Here is a 20,881-nt window from a genome sequence, read left to right as displayed (position 1 = left end):
TGCATTATCTTTAAAACAGCTAACATAGGTAGTCGGAAGACACATGGGGAGCTCTGGAAACAGAGGTATCTGTGGAATTGGTTTCTCTGGATTTGTCTGGTGGTTGCGAGTTTTTGGCATCAAAGAAAGAAACCTGAGCCAGCCCTGCCCTACTGAAGCATTTCTAAGGACTTTTTCCACTGTGGGTTCTCTGGTATGCAGTAAAGACAAGTTCATATTACAGCATCTCCCTTGACTAAGGCAACTCTACTTGTCTCCTTTCCACAGCCTCTAAGTCTCATGAAACTTCATTATCTTTGTTGCACTTGACTGAAATTGGCCCGTGGGTTCAAAAGCAAATACTTTCATATTGCACAAAATACGGACTTGTAAGTTCATGCTTTTCTAGAAAAAAAGCAGGCTCCGCAACAGGAAAACCTAGAGCTAGAATGATTCCTATCTGCTGGAAGGCCTAGGTCGTTTGGGGTTAGGCCTCTGCTTTGACATTTTGGCGAAGCTGGTGTTTGCTCTACAGCATTTTGGGCTGTTTTCCTTGTGGTTTCATGTCTTCGGCCCTGACAAACCTAATCTATAACCACTCTTACGCTGTTCAGCTTAATTGTCCAGCCTGTGTCAAAATGTCATAGTCCAGCTGTGGTTCAAGAATGTGTAGCAGGCCATTATCCTTCACTGCATTCATATTTCTTAAGATCTTGTTTTTCTGTGCTGTTTTTAGGTTTGATCATGTTGAGAGCACTCCTGCTTTGGCTGAGACGTGCCAGCAGGCTGTGCTGCGGTGCAGCTCTTCTGGAGCTCGCCTGTTCAGCCTCCCTCTGGCAGGGAAACCCCAAAGGTCTGGGAAAAAAAAAGAGTCTCTGCTTGATCTTGGACTTCCTGGTTAGCCTTGGGTGATGCTCAGCTTGTGCCTTGGCTGGAATCATGTTTGAATTATGAAGTAGGTTTGCAGGAGAAATCCTTTGCTCGTGCACAGAACTTGCCCAACATCCTGCTGCTCTCAATAAAAAACAAAACAAAAAAAAAACTATTTGGACAGGAGTGTGCAGTCTGTTTGAAAAAGCAAACAAATAACTTGTCTTCGTGTAAAGTGGGTAAATGTTTTAACCCCTTCAAGCTGAGACAAGTGAAACTAATTATGCTAGTTTGAGGGTCATGGACTTGGGTAAGTGGTTCCTCTTCTTCAGTGGAAGCAGATGAAATTGCAAAATCCAAGCTTGTGAGTGTAAACACTGTTAAATATTCCAGCATAACTCCTTTAAGACTAAGGAATAGAGAAGAAAGGGGGAGAGACTGAGTCAGCCTGAAAAGGCTCACGTTTAGAGGTCATGTTCACATTCATGGCTGGGTGGGAAGAAAAAGAAAGTCAAGATTTAACCAAATTCTAGTGTAGGATCATAGAATATCCCAAGTTGGAAGGGACCCACACGGATCATCGAGTCCATCTCCTGGCACCGCACAAGTCTACCCAAAAATTCAGACCATGTGACTAATTGCACAGTCCAAACACTTCTTCAACTCCGACAGGCCTGGTGCCATGACTACATCCCTGGGGAACCTGTTACAGGGTGCGACAACCCTCTCAGTGAAAAACCTCTTCCTGATGTCTAGCCTGAACCTGCCCTGTCGCAGCTTGACACCATTCCTGGGGGTCCTATTGCTGGTCACTAAAGAGAATAGATCGGCCCCTGCCCCTCCACTCCACCTCGTGAGGAAGCTGTAGACCGTGATGAGGTCTCCCTTCAGCCTCGTCTTTTCCAGGCTGAACAGGCCCAGTGACCTCAGCTGCTCCTCATACGTCTTCCCCTCTAGGCCCTTCACCATCTTCGTAGCCCTCCTCTGGACACTTGCTAATAGTTTCACATCCTTTTTTGTACTGTGGTGCCCAGAACTGCACACAGTACTCAAGGTGAGGCTGCGCAGAGCAGAGCGGGACAATCACATCCCTCAACTGACTAGCAATGCCGTGCTTGATGCACCCCAGGATATGGCTGGCCTTCCTGGCTGCCAGGGCACACTGCTGGCTCATATTCAACTTGCTGTCAACCACAACCCCCAGATCCCTCTCTGCGGGGCTGCTCTCCAGGGTCTCGCCGCCCAGTCTGTACGTATAGCCAGGGTTGCCCTGTCCCAGGTGCAGGACCCAGCACTTGCTCTTGTTAAACTTCATGCAGTTGGTGATCACCCAGCTCTCCAATCTGTCCAGATCTCTCTGCAAGGCCTTTCCACCCTCAACAGAGTCAACAACTCCTCCAAGTTTAGTGTCATCAGCAAATTTGCTCAAAATACCTTCTAGCCCTACATCCAAATTATTTATAAAAACATTGAAGAGGACTGGCCCTAAAATGGAGCCTTGGGGGACCCCAATAGTGACTGTCCGCCAGCCTGATGTGGCCACATTTACCACAGCCCTTTGAGCCCTGCCCGTCAGCCAATTGCTCACCCATCGTATGATGTTTTTGTTTAGCTGTATGCTGGACATTTTGTTCAGTAGAATCCTATGGGAAACTGTGTCAAAAGCTTTACTGAAATCCAAAAAGATCACGTCAGCTTCTTTCCCTTGATCGACTAGATGGGCAATCTTATCATAAAAGGAAATCAAGTTAGGCAAACAGGACCTACCCCTCGTGAACCCATGTTGGCTGGGACCAATGACTGCATTGTCCCCCAGGTGCGCTTCAATAACTTCAAGGATAATCTTCTCCATAATTTTACCAGGCACAGACGTGAGACTGACAGGCCTGTAATTACCAGGGTCTTCTTTCTTGCCCTTCTTGAAAATTTGCCAGCTTCCAGTCTACTGGGACTTCTCCAGATTCCCAAGACCGTTGAAAAATAATTGAGAGAGATCCCGCGATGACGTCAGCGATTTCTCTAAGCACTCTGTGATGAATCCTGTCCGGACCCAAGGACTTGTATGGATCCAGGTGGAGCAGCAAATCCCGCACATGTTCAGGGTCAGTTGGGAGTTTATCATTCCATCACGGTCCTCCAGCTCAGGGCACCTGGGGTCCCGAAGCCCATCATCAGCGTTGAAGACAGAGGCAAAGAAGGCGTTAAATGTCTCTGCTTTGCCTATGTCCTTGTCTGTGAGGTGACCTTTCCCATCAAATAACGGACCTCTGTTTTCTTTGGTCCTGCTTTTTCTGTTCACATATTAAAAAAAAAACCTTTTTATTGTCTCCCACAGACCTGGCCAGCTTCAACTCTAATTGGGCTTTGGCCGCATGAATTTTCTCCCTACAAATGTGAACAGCATCCCTGTATTCCTTCCACGTTGCCTGACCCTGCTTCCAGCAGCCGTACACTTTCTTTTTCTGCCTAAGCTTCAGCAGAAGATCCCTGGTCAGCCAGGCCGGCCTTCTGCACCACCTGCTTGACTTCCGATATTTTGGAATTGCCTGATCCTGTACTTTTAGGAGGCAGTGCTTAAAGACTGACCAGCACTGATGGACGTCAACGCCTTCAAAAGCAGTTTCCCATGGGACCTTGCTTACTAGTTCCCTGAGCAGCCTGAAGTCTGCTCTCCCCATATCCAGGGCTGAAGTTTTGGTGGCAGTTTTCCTTCTGTCACCAAAAATTTTAAACTCAACCACTTCATGGTCACTATGACCAAGATGGCCGCTCCAATTACCACGTTCCCCACAAGACCCTCTCTGTTCTCCAGCAACTGATCTAGGAGGGCACCTTTGGTGGCTCCCTTAGCGCCTGCACCAAGAGGTTATCATCGAGGTGCTTTAGGAACCTCCTGGACCTGCTTGTGTTGGCCGTGTGGTAATTCCAGTTGACGTCTGGCAAGTTGAAGTCTCCCATAAGGACAGGGGCAGTTGATCTCAAGGTAGCTCTTAGTTCCTCAAAGAATAATTCTCACAGGTGGTCGTGCAGGTTCCTGTAGTCCAGCACTGCCTTGGAAATTTCTGCAAAATATTTGCACCTTCCTTTCTGTTTCTGAAAGTGGAGAGACTCTGTATGAGAGAGCAATTAGGTCCCTGAGCAGTCTGTGACATGCAGTGAGCATCCCTTTTTGAAGGAAATGGTGAGCCTCATTAACACAGCCTCCATGCCACTCCTAGATCACACGCAGCCCTGGGGTCTGTTTGTAGCCAAACATAAAGCTTTTTCAAAAGATGAGCTCATCAGTTTAAAACCACATGCATGTGAACCAAAGCAGGCAGGGGAGCAGTGGCTGAAAGGGATGGAGGGCTCCACATGGGCAGCACATGCACGTTGCTCACACTGGGACAACCCATGTGTTTTTCCAGCCATAAGCCTCAGCTCTGCCATCAGCATGTGTGGGGCTGAGCAGAGTGTCCTTTTCTTTGAGTGTTTGCAGTTTTGTTAACCAGCAGGGAATTCTGGAAAATGTCAGGCTCTTAGTGAGAGCTGTCAGACTGTAATCATCTCCCAAGGGAAGGAGCAGCAGCCCCATGGGAGTTCAAAACCATGAAGGCTAATGTGGCACAGGAAAAATCCTAAGGATGAATGGGATGATTTAGTAACTCTTTTGCAAAGAGACAGTGAACGATGAAGAAATCAGATTAGCTGGAGAGAACTGTGTGCATGTTAAAGGAAAAAAAAAACGACCAGGTATTCCCATGAAGAATAGTATTTTCTTAACTGTATGGGGCTATTAGCCTTCATACTTCAGGGTATACAAGATTGCTGGTCAGATGAAAGAGAAACACACCTCTGCGTGCATTTGTACACAACTGTCTGCAGAGGAAATTAATTCCCAGAACTGAAGCATTCTGTGAGGTACCTGATGTTAGTGCTGAAGAGATGTTGCTCCCTGGCTGACTTGCGTTGCTAGCTGTAAATAGTGGGCTTTGCTTTGTTCCATGTAGCAGGGTCATAGAGCCCATTTCTGGCCACAGGACTGTGTAAAGGTTCGCTTCATCAAATTGTCCTTTTCCTAGCTCAGCTTTAAGGCTCTTTCTGACTGCTTCTCACTACAGACAGAGCACTGCAGCTGCAAGGTGGAACTGCCTCATCCCCTCACTAGGTTGTGTGGATACCCTATGGCTGTTCCTTCCTACCCCACAGCATGTGCTGCGTTCACATGTGCACGTGTTGGTCTAGGAGCTGTCATCCCACAACAGCTTTGAAGTGTATATGCCTCACCTGTTGCCAACACAGACCTCTTGTTTTATATATATAAAAAAACAAAAACAACAACAACAACAAAAAAACAACAACAAAAAAAACCACCATGTGTGAGATGTCTCTTCCACATCTCTCAATCTGTTTGGCTCAAGTCCTTCATGTCTTGCCATTTCCTGCCCAAACTGACCAGCAAGGTGCCACAGGAGGGGGTAATCCTTATTCTGAGCTTTTATTACACCCGCAAACCCCTTTACTACTGCTAATTAAACCTAAAGAGTGCTTATCAAAGGATATACCTATATATCATATACCTTTTTTTGGGGGCTGCCTTGTGCTGTTTGTTTTCTCAGTGGGTTTCCTGGTCATTCCAGTGAGCTGAAGAGGTCGTAATACAGATGAGACTAATAATAAACTTGCACTAAAAGCAGCTGCATTGTAGAGCTTTAAACCTAAAAGAAAAGCAGGCAGGGACAGTTTTAACCACAAAGTTCTCTTTAATTGAAACCTGGGCTGGAACTGACCTGCCTGCCTTGTGATACTGTGTGGGTTGGGTGGGGATTCAGTCTGCATTGTTAACCTACCCCTGTAATATTTACATAGACAATTTTAGCCTCCGACAACATGAAAATTATTTCCGTGTAACCTTTGGCTTAGGCCACCCACAGGCCCTGGGAGAGAGGAGGTCGTAGGAGCATGGGCATCATTGGTTCCTCAGGGTTATCACACTCCAGAGAGGTAAAACAGTCCCTGTGCAGGAGACAGGACTAGCTCCGGGGAAGAGGGCTTTCAAATCATCTCACCTTTTTTTCTTTTCTCCTTTCTTTTCTTTTCTTTTCTTTTCTTTTCTTTTCTTTTCTTTTCTTTTCTTTTCTTTTCTTTTCTTTTCTTTTCTTTTCTTTTCTTTTCTTTTCTTTTTTCTTTTCCCTTCCCTTCCCTTCCCTTCCCTTCCCTTCCCTTCCCTTCCCTTCCCTTCCCTTCCCTTCCCTTCCCTTCCCTTTCCCTTTCCCTTTCCCTTTCCCTTTCCCTTTCCCTTTCCCTTTCCCTTTGCAGTGTTGCTGAAGACTTCTTTCCAGTACAGATTCCCCTCAGTGTTTGTTCTTCTCTTCTCTAAGGAGGCTTCAAAAGAGACTTTTGCCTTAGAGTGGAGCCTCTTACAGCCAGCTTTGCACAGCACTGGCAGAGCTGGGGAAGGATTGTGGGACAGGCAGAGCAGACTGTGCAGCAAATTGAGGCTGAGGTGGCTAGGCAGGTCACTGGGGGTCCATTAGTCTGAGACTACGTAGATGTGCTACAGCACCACCTATTCTTGAGCCAGCTGAACTTAAGGAAAAATGGGTGTCTTGAGAGGAAGTCCATGCTAATGAGGACTCTGGGCTGATACTGTGTTACTGGGGCCGGACAAACACTACTTCCCTGTGTGGCCAGTGATTCAAAGCTCGTGGGGCCTTAACTGCGGCCTGCCGTCAGTGTCGCTCTCTGAGTAAGCTGCCTGTGCAAGCAGCTGAAGTGGAAGGTTGGTTTGGTGTCAGGAGTGGGTTTCTCTTGTTGGCTCAGAAGAGAAAGGGCTAGGAGAACTGAAAATGAGCCGAGGGGGCTGTTGCTGGCTTTTGTGACGGGTGGCAGCTCAGCAGGCAGAGAAAAGCACTTCGCGCTCCGGGTCTTGCAGCTGCGTTCACCAGAGTCAAGGAATGGTCGAAAGTGGGCCTGCTCTGCAGACTGCAGTAAAAATAGAGAGCAGGAGGTAAAGGAGATGGGTCCCTCACATTTCTTACTGAGCTCCATGTCCATTGTACTTTGCACTCAAAGGAAGAGTGCTTTTTGCAGACAACCTGGCTGGAGCTGGGTGGCAAGACAACGACAAAGCCTGGCAGAACGTTGTGGTGAGGGGGCGTGCATCTATAGGGGCACAATACACCAGTGCCATTGCCCAAGAGGAGGGATATTCCTTCATCTTCTTCTTAGAGCATTTATACAGCCACGTAGCTCATCTGATCTGAGGGTATGGAGGCATAAGCAGAGAGCATGGGCTGATCGAGAGCACCAGGTACTCCTCTTGCCTGTGAGACTGCTTGGAGGCAATGAGCCTAGGCAGCTGGAAAAGCAGAGCAGTGGGATGGGTGGGAGCAGGGCTGCACCTTATTCATCCCAGCTGCAGTGCAGAGTGATCAAGTGCTCTGGTGAAACTGATGGATCACTTGCCAGGATGTGGTGCATGGCATTGCAGCAAGATGTAGGTGTGCCTGAAAATGCCACCAGTGAGCTGTGTCTCGTGATACAGTCACAGAGGGAATGCAGGCCACTTGAAGCCAGAGGAGCTCACCCCATTGGCTTGGTCAGGTTGGAGCCAGGGCCAGAGAGTCACTTGGCCTCTGCAGCCTTCTAACAGATTGTGTTAGTGGCACTGCTGGCTTCCTGTAGGGCAGGTGCCTGGAAATGTGTGACGAGTGCCAGCCTTGCTGCCCGTGCTCCAGGACACCTTACCAGTGGGATCCATTTTCCATCCTCCTGTGGCTGCCTCCCAAAGGTCAAAGGTACTTTTATTAAGATCTTGGGATAGAAAAACAAGAGATGCTTCCTTAGAATTACACTGTCCAGGATAACTGACACAGGAACAACTGTGGATGTACCACAAAGTATTTAGCCTTCAAGTGCATAAGAATGAGAGAAGTTGACCAAACCTCTCCTATACAACGTGACTTTTGTTAGTGATCTTTGATTGCATTTAAATATTTTAGCCATGCTCCCTGCATTGGACTGGAGGCTTACATATTTTGAGATGCTGCTGCCCATGGGTTGAAAAGCTCGTGACTGGTACAGAGCAGACAGATTTGAGGTAGAAAGAGAATGCACAGAGAGAAATGGCAACTAACTTAAAGATGTAGAGCACGATAGTGGTGAAATCCAGAGAACTGGCTGGGCCTCTGGTTTCCGGATTATTTCTCCCCCCATCCTCCCCTCACAATATGGTTTCTGCTGTTTTTGTACAAGAAGAACGATCTGCAGCAGGGAGGGGAGAGAACAGAAGCTGCTGTGCTCTAGAGGCAGCATTAGTCCTGCTTCGAAGCTTTCCACAAGGCATCAGCTCACCATCAAAGATGTCAGCTCCAAATAAAACTGTTCCAGGACATTTCCTCAGTGTGCTGCTCCGCAGCAGGCTGCATTGGCTGTGACACTGAACAGACCACTCAGAGTGGTTTGGAAGAGCAACAAGCTGTCTGCCAGGAAACACGCCTTCATTTTGTGGCAGGCCAGGAGAAAATGTGCACAGGGCTGCAGTTGTTTTGCATGTAAGAAACACTGGCTATTTTGAATCACAGGAGAGGGAATGCAGCACCGAGGGTCAGCGTGCCTTGAATGGACAGAGCAGAGATGGTCTTCTGAGCAGAAAGTCTCAGAACATGCAAATTTTCATAAAAATCAATTTTTAGCTTGGTCTGGGGTGTGAGTAGCCAGGGCAAGAAAAAGGACCTTTTGTTGTCTGATATCGACTCTTCTGCTGCTGCCTGGATGATAAGAACCTTCTGCTGATCTTGCTGCTTCATGCCACAACAGCAGTGTCACCTGTGGATCCAGTTTTAGGTGTCACTTCATCAGGCATTTGTTCCCCAGGGGTTACTGCATCCTCTGTTGTGCTCTGTGCAAAATTAACAGCATGGTTTGTTTGGGGTAGGAGGGTGTTGCTTGTTTTTTACTGTTTCAACCAAAAAAATCTTTAAAATTAATCGGAGTTGGTTCATTTCATGGATGTGCATTACAGCTGAACTGGCCCCAGGGGGATCATTAGCACTAAGTGAGGAGCATGGTAGCCAAAGTGAGCAGCCTGAATCAGAGCACTGACCTCTCCCATCAAATTGCGTCCTGGAAGTGGGGTCCAAGGAGAGGCACTTGGTGTTCCCTTGCTCCACTCCTGTTTTCTCTGTCACTCTGAAGTCATTGCTCAGAAGTGCTTTGGCCCTCTGAGCTCTCTGTGTGGAAGGCTAAATATTGCTCTACCCTATTACTGCCTTTTCCTGTTCCTGGTTTGGGATGATCCAACAACCACCTCGATAATTTCCCTACAGAGGTTCACAATACCTCACTCCTCTCAGACCCAGTCGCTCTGTGACCAGGTGAAACCCATCTGAGTGGACAGATATTCTTTGTGGAGCTGAAGAAAGGAATGTCACCTTGTCAGCTCTGCAAACGTGGGGGTGAGCTGTACCTCCTTCTCCCAGGAATAGGCTGTTCTTTCCCACTATCTTTCTCTTGTCTGACGTTGGATGCAACCTTTCCTTTAAACTGCCTTCCTTTGCCCTGAAGAACAGGCTCTGAAAAAGTCTTTTCTAGCACTGAAGTGTCATGACCTCCATCACCATTACTGCTATTGAGACATTAATGCCTGAGAGACTCATCTCTGGATTTGTTCCTGGATTTTAAGTAGCGGATCCTGGGTAGGTTAGCTCAGTAGGCATTGAAGTGTTTCAGCTATTTTGAGATGTGTTTTCACTGGAAAACTAACACGTGCATGGCTGAGCCAACTTTAAAAGTTCGCTCCTCTTGCTGAAGAACAGGATTGCTCAAGATGAGTTGACAGAAAATTTATTTTAACATTTAAATGATGGCAGCAGTTGTATTTTTCCCTGCCTATTCACTGCCTTAAAACTGAAAAACATCTGAACCAAACTTTCCAAAAATATTAGGCAGAAACCAGAAGGGGAGAATTCCAGCTGAAAAGGTTAAAGTTTAATGAAGTTGCCTACAACTGAAAAAAGCCACTTGAGAACAGAAATGATTAGGTGGCCTTAAAAAGAGTTGTTCATACATGCTTCTCTTCTAATACATGCTAACAGCCATAAAGGTAACAGATGGCCAAGGAGCATTTTATAGGTACTTCAGGTACCTAAAAAGTTTCCAGGAGTCTGTCGTGTAGACAGGTCTTAACAGTATATGGCAGCATTGCACAACAGCTCTTCAGAAGTGGAGAAAACTGGTTCCTGGTGAAAACTGAAGTTCCCTTCAAGTATGGAAAGGGAACTATAATTACTCCAGCTGGATTGGGGCATGGCCAGCAGGCTTCTAAAATTTTGCCTGCTGCGAACTGCATCAAAAATGGTCAGTTCTGTCACTTTTCATCTGACACAGAAATGGAGCTTCCAAGAGCAAAGCTCTGCCTCCCACTGGCACTGGATGAAGATACAGAGCTCAGGCTGGGAAGGGAATCATCTAGTGAAATGCAAATGCCACCTCTGGCAGCACCAGGTATTTTATTGGCAGCTGTTTATTCAAGTGTTGACTCAGCCTAGTTTTTGAGATCTGACAAGATCAAGAGCCCTAAAGGGCTATGACCGTGGGCATTAATAAAGTAATCGTGTTAAGAGATAATTAAGTTGCATTTATTAAATTCCTAATTAAGAAGCAAACTGTGAGTTTGTTAGGTAAGGAATGCTCAGTTGGAATTATTCACTTTCCACACCCTTGCAAAAGGCTAAAATGGGGAAAAAATGAAAAAATCCCCCACCTTCTGAAAAATAAATTATATTTTAGGTGTGGTGCCTATGGAGGAAGCAAAGACTCGAGCCTCTGCCCCCCCGAGATATGCCGATTAGCACAGGGAGGGGTGGGGGCTTTGTTTCCAGAGTTTTACCCTCATCCTCCTGGGGAGGATTGCACAGTGTGAGCGGGTGGTACCGCAGCAGTAGCTCTGCATAGGTGCTGCTCCTTGTGAACAAGAGTAATGCAAACCTTAATGTGAAAAGAGATATCTTTTGCTTTCTTAGGCAGTTTGGGTTAAACTCAGCTCCACTGTGAACCCATAGCCTCCTCAAGTCTTCACAAAGACCATAACCAGATCTCAACTGCAGGATGTATGCTCTGGCCAGACAGAAAGGGTGTGGAGGAATGAGATGTTTTGCTACCTGTGTTTTACAGATGGGGGAAAAACAGGACCTAAAAGTCTAAGCTAAGTCTAGCTTGAGATCTTCTTGGCAGAATCCCAAACAGATCAATCTTTCTCCCTTTAAAGTGAGGGGGAAAAGTGCTGAATTGGTACTTCCGTGCCTGGGAAGATGGGAATCCAGAGGAAAAAAATCTGCTGGCATTATCTTGGATATTTTGTTTGTTTGTTTGCTTGGCTCTGCAGACGAGGAGGATGGGAAAAGGGCTCCTCCAGCACACGGCAACCTTTCACAGAGCTGGCGAGGGCGCGGTGATGCTGGCGGCTTCGGCCGCACCTAGGGGAGTGGATGGCATGTAGCGTTTGGCCTGAGGCTCTGGGGCAGGCTTCTAGGTGGAGCCTAATAATCTTCCCCTGCTGTTCCTCCGAGCTACCGACAGCAGTCCTGGAAGCTGTGCTTTGGTTGATAATTTGTCTCCCGAACTGTGCTGCTTGCTTGAAAACTCTTGTGGAGCCTATCATTAAGATAAATGTTTTTTTTCTACAGGATTTCCTTTCCCTCTCTGCTTTGTATTCATCTCTTGCAAGAGACATATCCACAGCTGTAGACAGCTTGTGTATTTGGACTGATCATAGACATCTCTGATACTCATTTTCTGTTCCTGGTTTGGTTTAAACTCCTCTGTTCTCTAGATAGGAGATTCCTCCCCAGTCTGCCTCATGCCCACACACATCCTAACGGCCTTGCTTTTCACACATCCCCTTGGTGAAATGCTGCCTGCAGACAGAGATCTGGCAGGAGGCCGCAGAAGCCATCCCATGGGCTGAGTGCACGTCCCTTGATCCCCGGCCTTTCATCACAGCCAAGGACACGCTGAAGCGTTTGTTCTGCGAGGACTGTGGTCAAGATGACAGAAAGACTGAGTTAGTGGAAAGGTTAAAAGTCTGGGGCACCGGCTGATGTCCAGGTTCTGCTGCTGCTAAACTGTGTCTCCACTGGGCAGTGGATCTCAGTCCAAGCTGTTCCAGCACGTGGCCTGGCTGCAAGCAGTTGTTTCTTTCGGTGGTCCTGAGAAGCGGGGAGTCAGGAATACAAGAATTCCAGATCCCATGAGGATTATTTTCCTTTCATGCACACACTGTGGCAGGAGATAACATTCAGGACTAGCACGAATCAAAATCATGACTGAAGAATAAATGTGGTAGGTGCGTATGTACGCAACGATAAGTGGTTTGTGAAGAATTTGTACTCTTATTTTGTCTCCTCAGTCTTTCCTGGTGCCTGTGTCTTTGGCTTTCACTCTGCTATAGGTTCCTCAGTCCGTAACAGAACCTATATAGCATTAGTGACATCTTCAGCCAGAGCCAAGTCTGCTCCTTGCTGTCCTGAGTCCAAAAAAAAACACGTTAAGTTTCAGGCTTTCTTTGGTTTGCATGATTTTGGGAGGCCTTTTCCTTCTAAAAACCTTGCACTCACAGGCTGGGTGTTTGTGCTGCTTCCTCACTTATATCCTTCAGCCACAGAACAGATATCAGGTAAGCACCAGAGGATGTTAGTCTAGCTCTGGATTCATGTGCAGAGCCTCTTTTAAGGAAAGAGGGTGTGCTTTGAGGACCTGGGTGAGGGACAGAACATGGAATTAAGAGCCTGAGACTGCACAACACAGTTCCTGAAAGGCTCTTGGTGGGGGTAGGGGGGCAGCAGCAGCCACGTGGCACCAGGTGTTACCCATGGAGAGTGACACCTTGCAGGTAACAAGAAGAGCTGGATTGTGCCTTAAAGCCATTCGCTTCAAATCACTTCAGGTGTTAGTGTCATTACAAGCTGGATGAATGTTGACAAGGAGGACATCTCCTTTTGACTTCTCCCTTTTTTGCTGTGCAAGTAGCAGGACCAACATTCAAGCAGTGTTTTCTTGAATACAGTGTCTGGGTCCCATTAGTACCCCTAGTGCTTATTTTCGTTTCAGTCAGGCAGGAAAGCAATTAGCACAGAGGTGAGATCTCTGATAAGATCAATCCCTTTTCTGGCAGCTGCTCACAGTCTGAAATCATTGTGAGGATATGAAGTGCCTACAAAATGATCCATAAGTCTTGCCTCTCCTGTTGATCTAGGTCCATAGTTTGGTAGGAAGGGATGATCTTGTGTAGTGTGCAGGGTTGTCTTTGCCACATTATGAACACTAGCCAAAACTGAAGCCTCCCTTCATATGCACATATATTTTACTAACCTGAATTTGCACGGGCAGAGGTTGAGGGATGCTTGTCACTTATGTGGTTGCACAGTCACAAACACTTACTCACTTCTACGTACTAATACTTTTTTTTTTTTTTGATTTCTTTCTATTAGGTTTGCTTTCTCTGTGGGAACTCTGATTTACAGCGATACTCTTTCTGGTTATTCAGATTCCTTTTCTCTACACTCCTCCTGTTGCCTCTTTTATAGCCTAAGCCAAAATATTTGTCTACCACAAGCGATCAATGCCAGATTTGTTGTATGGGCAGGACTAACACAGTAAAGGATAACAAAACAGAGAAAATGGATGCTTTACTAAAAATAGACCTGCTGCAGAAGGTATAAACTAGTTCCTCATGTCAAAGCTAAAGGATAATTAATTGAGCAATTGGGATGAATTTGGAAAATGGTTCTTGGTGAACCACATCCTTCCCGTGCTCAATGAGCAGGCAGTGTGTGTGCTCTGAGGGGGCAGGATGATACAATTAAGTGAGTGTAGCAGTGGTGAGAGGGGCTGTGTTTACAGCTGTCGGTGACTAAAGCTGCCTATCATTTTGTTTTTATTGCACGAGGTTAGAGCATTATTGCCAAAGGCACGTGGGCAGTTCTTGAGATCTTCCTTTCTGAATGAGGAGGGATCGATGTGGAGCTCGGTCTCACGTGGTGACTTGGCAGAGGGAAGGGGACATGACAAGGTTTCTGGGCCTGGCATGCCTTGAGTCTGCCCCAAACAAATTTCCTTGCCTGCTCTCTACTGTACTTTACCTGTCATGCCCACAGACTGTCACTTGCCAAGGGCTCAGGCAGTGCCAAGCTCTCATTTTAGCAGGGGGGAATCCATGCTTTAGGACAGCAAACGCTACTGGTCTGGCCCAGTGCTGTTGGAGGTTATTTAGACTTAATTCTGTATTCTGCACACTGGATCAAGGCCTGCAGCTTAATGCAGCTATACGACTGGATCTACTGAAGATCACTCTGTAATTTCATCTGTTCTCCTCTAACCCATGGTCTGCGTGCCATCTGACTCAAATCTCCCAAATGGAGGATGTTTTCACCATTTTGCTACAACAGATTAGAGCAGCTGATTCCTGAGGCAGCACCTGCTGTTTAATTATAGCTAATAGATTGTTAGCTGTAAGCACCGCAGTTGCCAGCCTGGGGAAGAAAACTGTGCCAGAAACAAGCTGTTTGTGATGCTGGGGAAGTGGAGGCTGTTGGAGGACATGAGGCATGTCTGGGTGAGTCTGTTGCACTTTTCTTTGAAGAACAAAATATTAGAGTAAGTGAGAAATGACCTAAAATGTCCTGCAACAGGACAGGTGCCGTGCTACTTTTGTTGACAGTCTGTATCATTAATAAGGTCACAGATATAATGGGATGCCTGTGTGAAAAGCAGGCCCAGCCACAAGCACTGTGCCCTCTGTAATTAGGCAGAAGCTCAGCTGAAGGGGCAGAGGAAGGAAGAGCCCTGAGAAGCACTGAGATGAGCATGTTAGGCCTTGTTGACTGCGTAACACAAGCCTGTATGAGATGTCTTCTAGAAAATCATCTGGCTTTGATTCAAGAATGGCCAGTGGGGGAGAACCTGCGACTCTTTAAAGCTAGGTTACAAGGTTAGTAAAGGTCCACGTTAGAAAGGTGTGCTATGTTTCTAGTCAGGATTTCAGTATGAGGCCACTTGAGCTTATTATGTTTGTGTCAGTGGTAAGAGAAGGCCCTCTTATGAAACACAGGTGTATCTAGACTGTTGTCAAGTCATCTCTTAATCTTCTATTCAGCAGGCTAAAGGAAAGATACGGCCCATTGAAACCAGTGGGTGAACCACTTATCACCTGAATCAGTTATTTCCTAGTCATCAGTGACAACAAATTAGGCAGAGGTCTTTCTGCCTCAATAGTAAAGCACCTATAAATCTAATGAAAGACCTGAGTAGGTAGAAGAGAGAAACACAGACTGGTGCCCTTACTGAGGACGAGACCAGCAAAGCTCAGCTGTGACAGTGTCCTAGCATCTGTTTTGCCAAGCAGCATGATGTGGGCTGGCCAGCTGGTGCTATGCATAGCTGTGACTGGCTGCAAGGCATTATTTCCTGTCTGGTGGGCATGAAACAGGGAAGCTGCAGGGTTTTGAGTTGTGGAGGTGTGATAGTGAATGTGGGACGTAAAGAAAAGAAACTCTCTTTCCCTGGAAAGAGGGTTGCTTCCATTCTGCTTTTTTTCAGAGCTACTTATCTTCAGATGTAGCTTTCCCTCCACTTTTGCTACTGAGCCTTTCTGAAATAGGCTATAACGTTTGTTTTGGATATTCTTGCAAGGCTTTAGAAATACCCAGAGAGGTATTAGAAATACTCAGAGGTTGTCCTCTGGGGGAAACTCTGACTCCCCTTGTGTATTGCCTGGTCCCCACTTTGCACTCTTTTGTCTTCACTAGTTTTGTTCTTGGCATCTTGAATCCTTGGGTGTCCTAGACATGCAGGCAGAAAAAAAACTTAGTAAACGAATGCAGTTCTTCCTTTGTACAAAGGCAGCGTTAGGCATACCTAGGCCATCTCGTATAGAATATCTAGTAATTTTGATGAATTGTCTAAACCTGTTCCTGGATCCTACATGAAGATGATTCCACAGTCTAAGTGAAGTTGCCTACAATAATGCTTAACTAACGTTACAGTTATGAAATTTTATTGCACTGATTAACTGAAATTTTGCTTATAATAAATTCAGAATTGCATTTTTTTTTCAGGTGGAGAAAACTTAAACCATATTCTTTAATTTCATTTTTTTATATATTTAAGATATTTTGCCATATATTCCTGAAGTCTTTCCTGTGTGAGGCAAAACAAGTATGTTCTTTCTAACTTTTTGTTGTTGTTGATTGTAATTCCTAAACTATCAATATTACTCATTTTCCTTTAACTAGCTTGCATTTTGGGTAAGCGTGAGGCCTAGAAGAGATTAAAACTCTGCTGAGGTAGAGATGAAATCTGCAATGGTAGAAAAATACCCTAACAGCCAGTCATACAGGACAGTTCAGTGCACTATAAGATGTCTCATGCTACTCAGTTATGAATAGGGAAAATATAAGGATCCTACTATACTTAATCCATATGTCTGTCTCTGCTTTCAGCAATCAGTGGTTTAAAAACTTCCTGAACTGGAGGTTGCATCTGCATCATCATGTTTAATAGGCCCTGATGGGCTAATTGGTTGAAAAAGAAGTTAGACAAATTTTATGGTTAATCTTCAAAGCATCTGGTGACACTGAGTTCCTCAATTTATGTGCTATCCACACAAAAAACATATTTCCCACAGCTTGTCTCAGATGTGTTTGTCTGGCAGTTTAACCACTGCTCCCTCCCTCCCCGTTAGCTCTTGCATCGTGAGAAATAGCAAATGTTCTCCACGTCCTCCTTATCACTTATGTTTGCACAGACCTGTATGCTTCTTTTCTAGTACCAAATGTGTACTGCTCCTGTGGTCCTAGAATAAGATTGACCTTTTCTAGACAAATTGTAACAATTGGTTTGCACTCTGGGCTCCTGTTCAGTTTGTGGTTTGGTCCAAGTCCTGACCCTTTCCTTCAAGGAAGTTAGTCCCCTTTTTGAACAAGTGGATTTTTTTTCTTTCTCACCTGTATCATAGGACTTCACACTTTTCTTTGCATCATGAAAGACACAGTTCAGTAGACACTTATCCTGCAGGTAGGGATCACTGGAATCAGTACTGTGTCTTCACTGAAGGCACCAAAACTCTGTATCACAAGATATGTTTAACCAACAGTTTGCTTTGTAGTTCTCTACTTTTACATTTATTTATTTATTTATTTTTCAGGAACAAAAACCAGAAGCTTGTCTTCATGAAGCTAGCTAAATTTAATCAATTGATTAGTGCCAGGGAATAAGAATGTGCTTCTGGAAGGTTAGGTGGCATCTGGGGATTTGATTACCTGAACTTTGAGAATTCAAGATTATTGTCTCTGCCAGAGTAGTCTGAGAACCTTTCATCCACTTTGATTGCTGTTTCCACAACAGAAAGTAACAATTAAATGCTTGGCCCCAGTCAAACTAGTCTGCCAGTTCTCGCATTGTATGTGGTATTTCACCTGAACAGTTCCATCCAGCTAAACAAATGGTGTGATCATTTCAGGGTCAAATTTTTCCACCTTAAAGCTTAAGGAGAATTGCTGGGAGATGTGATCCCTAAAGGCAAGTAAAAATCTAATTTTATATTTATATATTTTCATTGGAAATTCATGATTTCTTGAAGTCTTAGGGAGGCCGTAATGTTGAAAATTGAGTTAAGTTGCATATGATTCGCTTAAATCCCTGTTTGCTGTCAGGAGCCAGTGCCTTGGAGCTTGATCTGCTGTTTGGAGAGCTGGATGCTAACCTGCCGCCTTCTGCCAACCTCGGGCTCGGTGTCACAGTGCTGCACCGAGCCACCAGAGGGAGATGGAGGGTAAATTTCTCGGAGGACCTGGGTTTGGCTCTCCAGCTCTCTGCAACCTTTCCAGGTGCTGCTGTACCCTGAGGATGGCCACCGTTGACCAGAAAGGCACAGGTTTTGCTGCAGGTATTGCATGTGTGCGCGCCTGTACGTGCTGGGTAAGGTTATAAAGCTGAATGAGCTAAAACTACTGCAGTTACAAAAGGTATCCAGCACAGGCTATTGCCATCTCTTACCTCTCTTCCTAGTGTGGCCTGATTTAATGGCATTGACTGTGATTAAATAACCTTTGGTAATCACCAAAGTAGAAGTGAGTGTAGAAGTGAGTTCTTGCAGCTGAAAAAAGCTGCATAGCAGTCATTCAGAGAAGCAAAACAGCCTCTTCTTTCCCCTTTTCATTCCTGTAAATGGTGTGTGTGTTTTATCACTCGCTCTTACATGCATACTTCTAAAATATCGATTTCAAAAGCTGGAAAGCTGCTGTCTCAGCTCTGGCCCAAATGTTGTAAGGATGGCTCTGCAGGGTTTTAGTGGGACCAAAGTGACCTGCAGGTTTAACTGTTATGGGCTGCTCTGGAGGATGGAAGTGCCAGCATTCTGTGCAGGACACTTCACAGTGGTTGGAACAACACGACATATATTTTATGGGATTTTACAAGGTTTTAGGAAGGAGGTTTCTCACTGGGTAATTTATGAGGGTAATGAAAAAATCACGAGGTCTGCTGTGATTACAGTTTGGAGCAACCAAACCTTTGTCATTTATAGAAGTTGTGACTATTCCTTGCCCCATTCTATAACTTCTTTCCTGCAGAGAAGTGTCCTGCATGCTTTCTTTAAAATACAGCAGCAGCTGCTCCTGCCTTTCTGCAATGCCACAAATTTCCTGCTGAAACGGGGTGAGATGCTGCAGTTTCCTGCACTAATTAACCACAGACTTCAGCTGCTGAAGTAATCGCTTGTGGGAAGGGGACAGCATGTAATTTGAGAAAGGATTTTTGCCTTCCCTACTGTGTGTAGTAGAAACCTGCTTGGTACATATGCCTGGTGCTGGGAAATCAGGAGGGCTGGGGAATATGGCTGCACCTGTACTATGTAAATGTGTCCACATCATCCTTATACAGGCTTGCTCACTTGTCACTTCTTTCACCTTGGTCATATCTGGAGGGTGCTGCTGTACTAAACCTTTATTCTGAGCTCTTTGCAGTCCCTCAACATTCTGTTTCAGTAATATTACGTGTCTGGTTTAATTGAAATAAATGCTATATTTATAAAAATAATGAAAGGGCTTTGTTCCTCCTCCTCATACTACTTATTCTACATATCTGACCTCACGAAAGTTACTGGGAATCTTCTGTAGAGCACAGCTGGGTGCTGGTGATGATATAAGTAGGGGGATGTGAAAAACATACGGTGGCCCTACCTCTATATTAAGGGTAATATAATTATGTGTAACACAGGAAATCACAGGCCAAATGTTGACCACTGCATCCTATGTAGATTTTGCTGAGATTGGCTTTGATTGTCAACTGGTGGCTAGAAACAAGCTCTGACTCAGTTGTTCTCTAAGGCCACCCACCTGGTGGCTCAGAGGCACTGGAGTAGGCAGATTGCTTGTGGCTGCAGCAAATGCTCCAGCCAGAGGTCAAGTGGCATTTCCCTGCCCATGCAAAATGGGTTGTCCTGATCCCATCTTATTGGTAGGTTTGTTTTAGGCCAGAAATGAGCTGACTCCATGTGCTGTGGTATTAAAACTTCATATATAGTTATGCACACCCTCATATTGGAGAAGTCTAAGTATCAGATTTTGATGTTAGTCATGAAAATCAGTTGGGAGGGATAGGTAGGAGGAAGTATTCACAAACTATTACTCTGGGGACTTCTGCTAACAGGCTCGCCAACCCACTGCACTAAATTGGCCGAGAACCCCCGTGGGAGGTGAACTTTGAGATGCTTGCAGATGGGGCTGGGGTGGCCTTACCTGCTCAAAATATAGCTGTGAGTACAAGTTCTAGCAAGTCCCACGGACACTGGTATTTGCTGCTATGGCCTCTGGGTACTCCGGTGAGAATGACCTTTGTGGGATACAGGAGTGATTTGCTGATCATCAGGATTAAGGAGGGTGTGGCAGGGGAGGGATTGTTCCATACACAATCTGTCTCATGCTTCCTCTGACTCCTGTAAACCACAGAAATCCCAACAGGCTTCTGTCTGGAGGGAGAAAGAGGCGAGGTAAACCTTCAGTCTGACCTATACAGCAGTCCTTATGATGTACTTGGATGGAGAGACAGAGCCAATGAATCTCTAGAGAGGAAAAGGCAAAGGCCTAGCTGATGACTCTGAAAGAGATGTGGTGGTAGGGTTTTTTTTTTCCTCCTTTGACCTAAATCACTGAAGCCATTTTCAAAGCAGACCAGAAAGGATGGGGTTCCTTACACACCTTCAGGCTTTTTAGTCACAGATGAGGCCCTTGCGTCTAAGCCACCTGTTTCTGTGCATTGAATCAGCGTTGCCTACAGAGGTGACAATAGAACTAATATTTCCTTTGTGAAAACCATTGTTTGCATAAAACTCATGACCTTTAAAGTAAGGGGAAGAAATGTCAGCCTTTTTGTAGCCTTTCTAGCTTAGCAGGTGAGATGGACAGGACAGCCAAATATTGCTGTAGGTGGAGCAAAAGGAGAAATCCTGGAGGCCTGCTTCTATTTGTGTGCTCATCTTCTCCAGGAAGGCAGTTGGTCTAGCATGCTGCCCATGCAGCAATGCTGCTGGGCTGAGAAGGAGAGCAAGGTAGGGGTTAAAATGCATGAAAACTTGTTCTTTGGCTGTCAGGCTGACAGAAAGCTTGTCTTTCTAAGCCACAAGAATTCCACTGTTAAGGAAGTTAGTACCTGAAGCTAGCTTGCAGGAGAGCAAGCCTTGAGATAGTCTTAGTACGTCCTAGTTATTAAAGTAGTGTCCTCAGTAAAGAAAGGTCTTGTGGGAGAAGAGCCTTCCTTTTGACCCTCCTTTGCTTGGCCTTGCTTTCACATTCTCCCTCAGTTCTTTTTATAATGTTAGAACAAATTTTGATAACTTATATTGCTGGCCTGGAGCTCAGAAAACTGGAGAAAAAATTGTCAGGAAAGAAAGTATAGTGCCAGTGCTTCTCCCTGTCTGGTCACCACTCCTTTTCCCTAGCTCTGGCTGCCGGTAGCTCAGGTTGCTCTTGAAATAGAGATTGCTGGGTGGGAGGAG

The sequence above is a fragment of the Cygnus atratus genome, chromosome 5, assembly GCF_013377495.2.
Source record: "Cygnus atratus isolate AKBS03 ecotype Queensland, Australia chromosome 5, CAtr_DNAZoo_HiC_assembly, whole genome shotgun sequence".
Taxonomy (NCBI): Eukaryota; Metazoa; Chordata; class Aves; order Anseriformes; family Anatidae; genus Cygnus; species Cygnus atratus.
Note: the sequence above shows the minus strand (reverse complement) of the source record.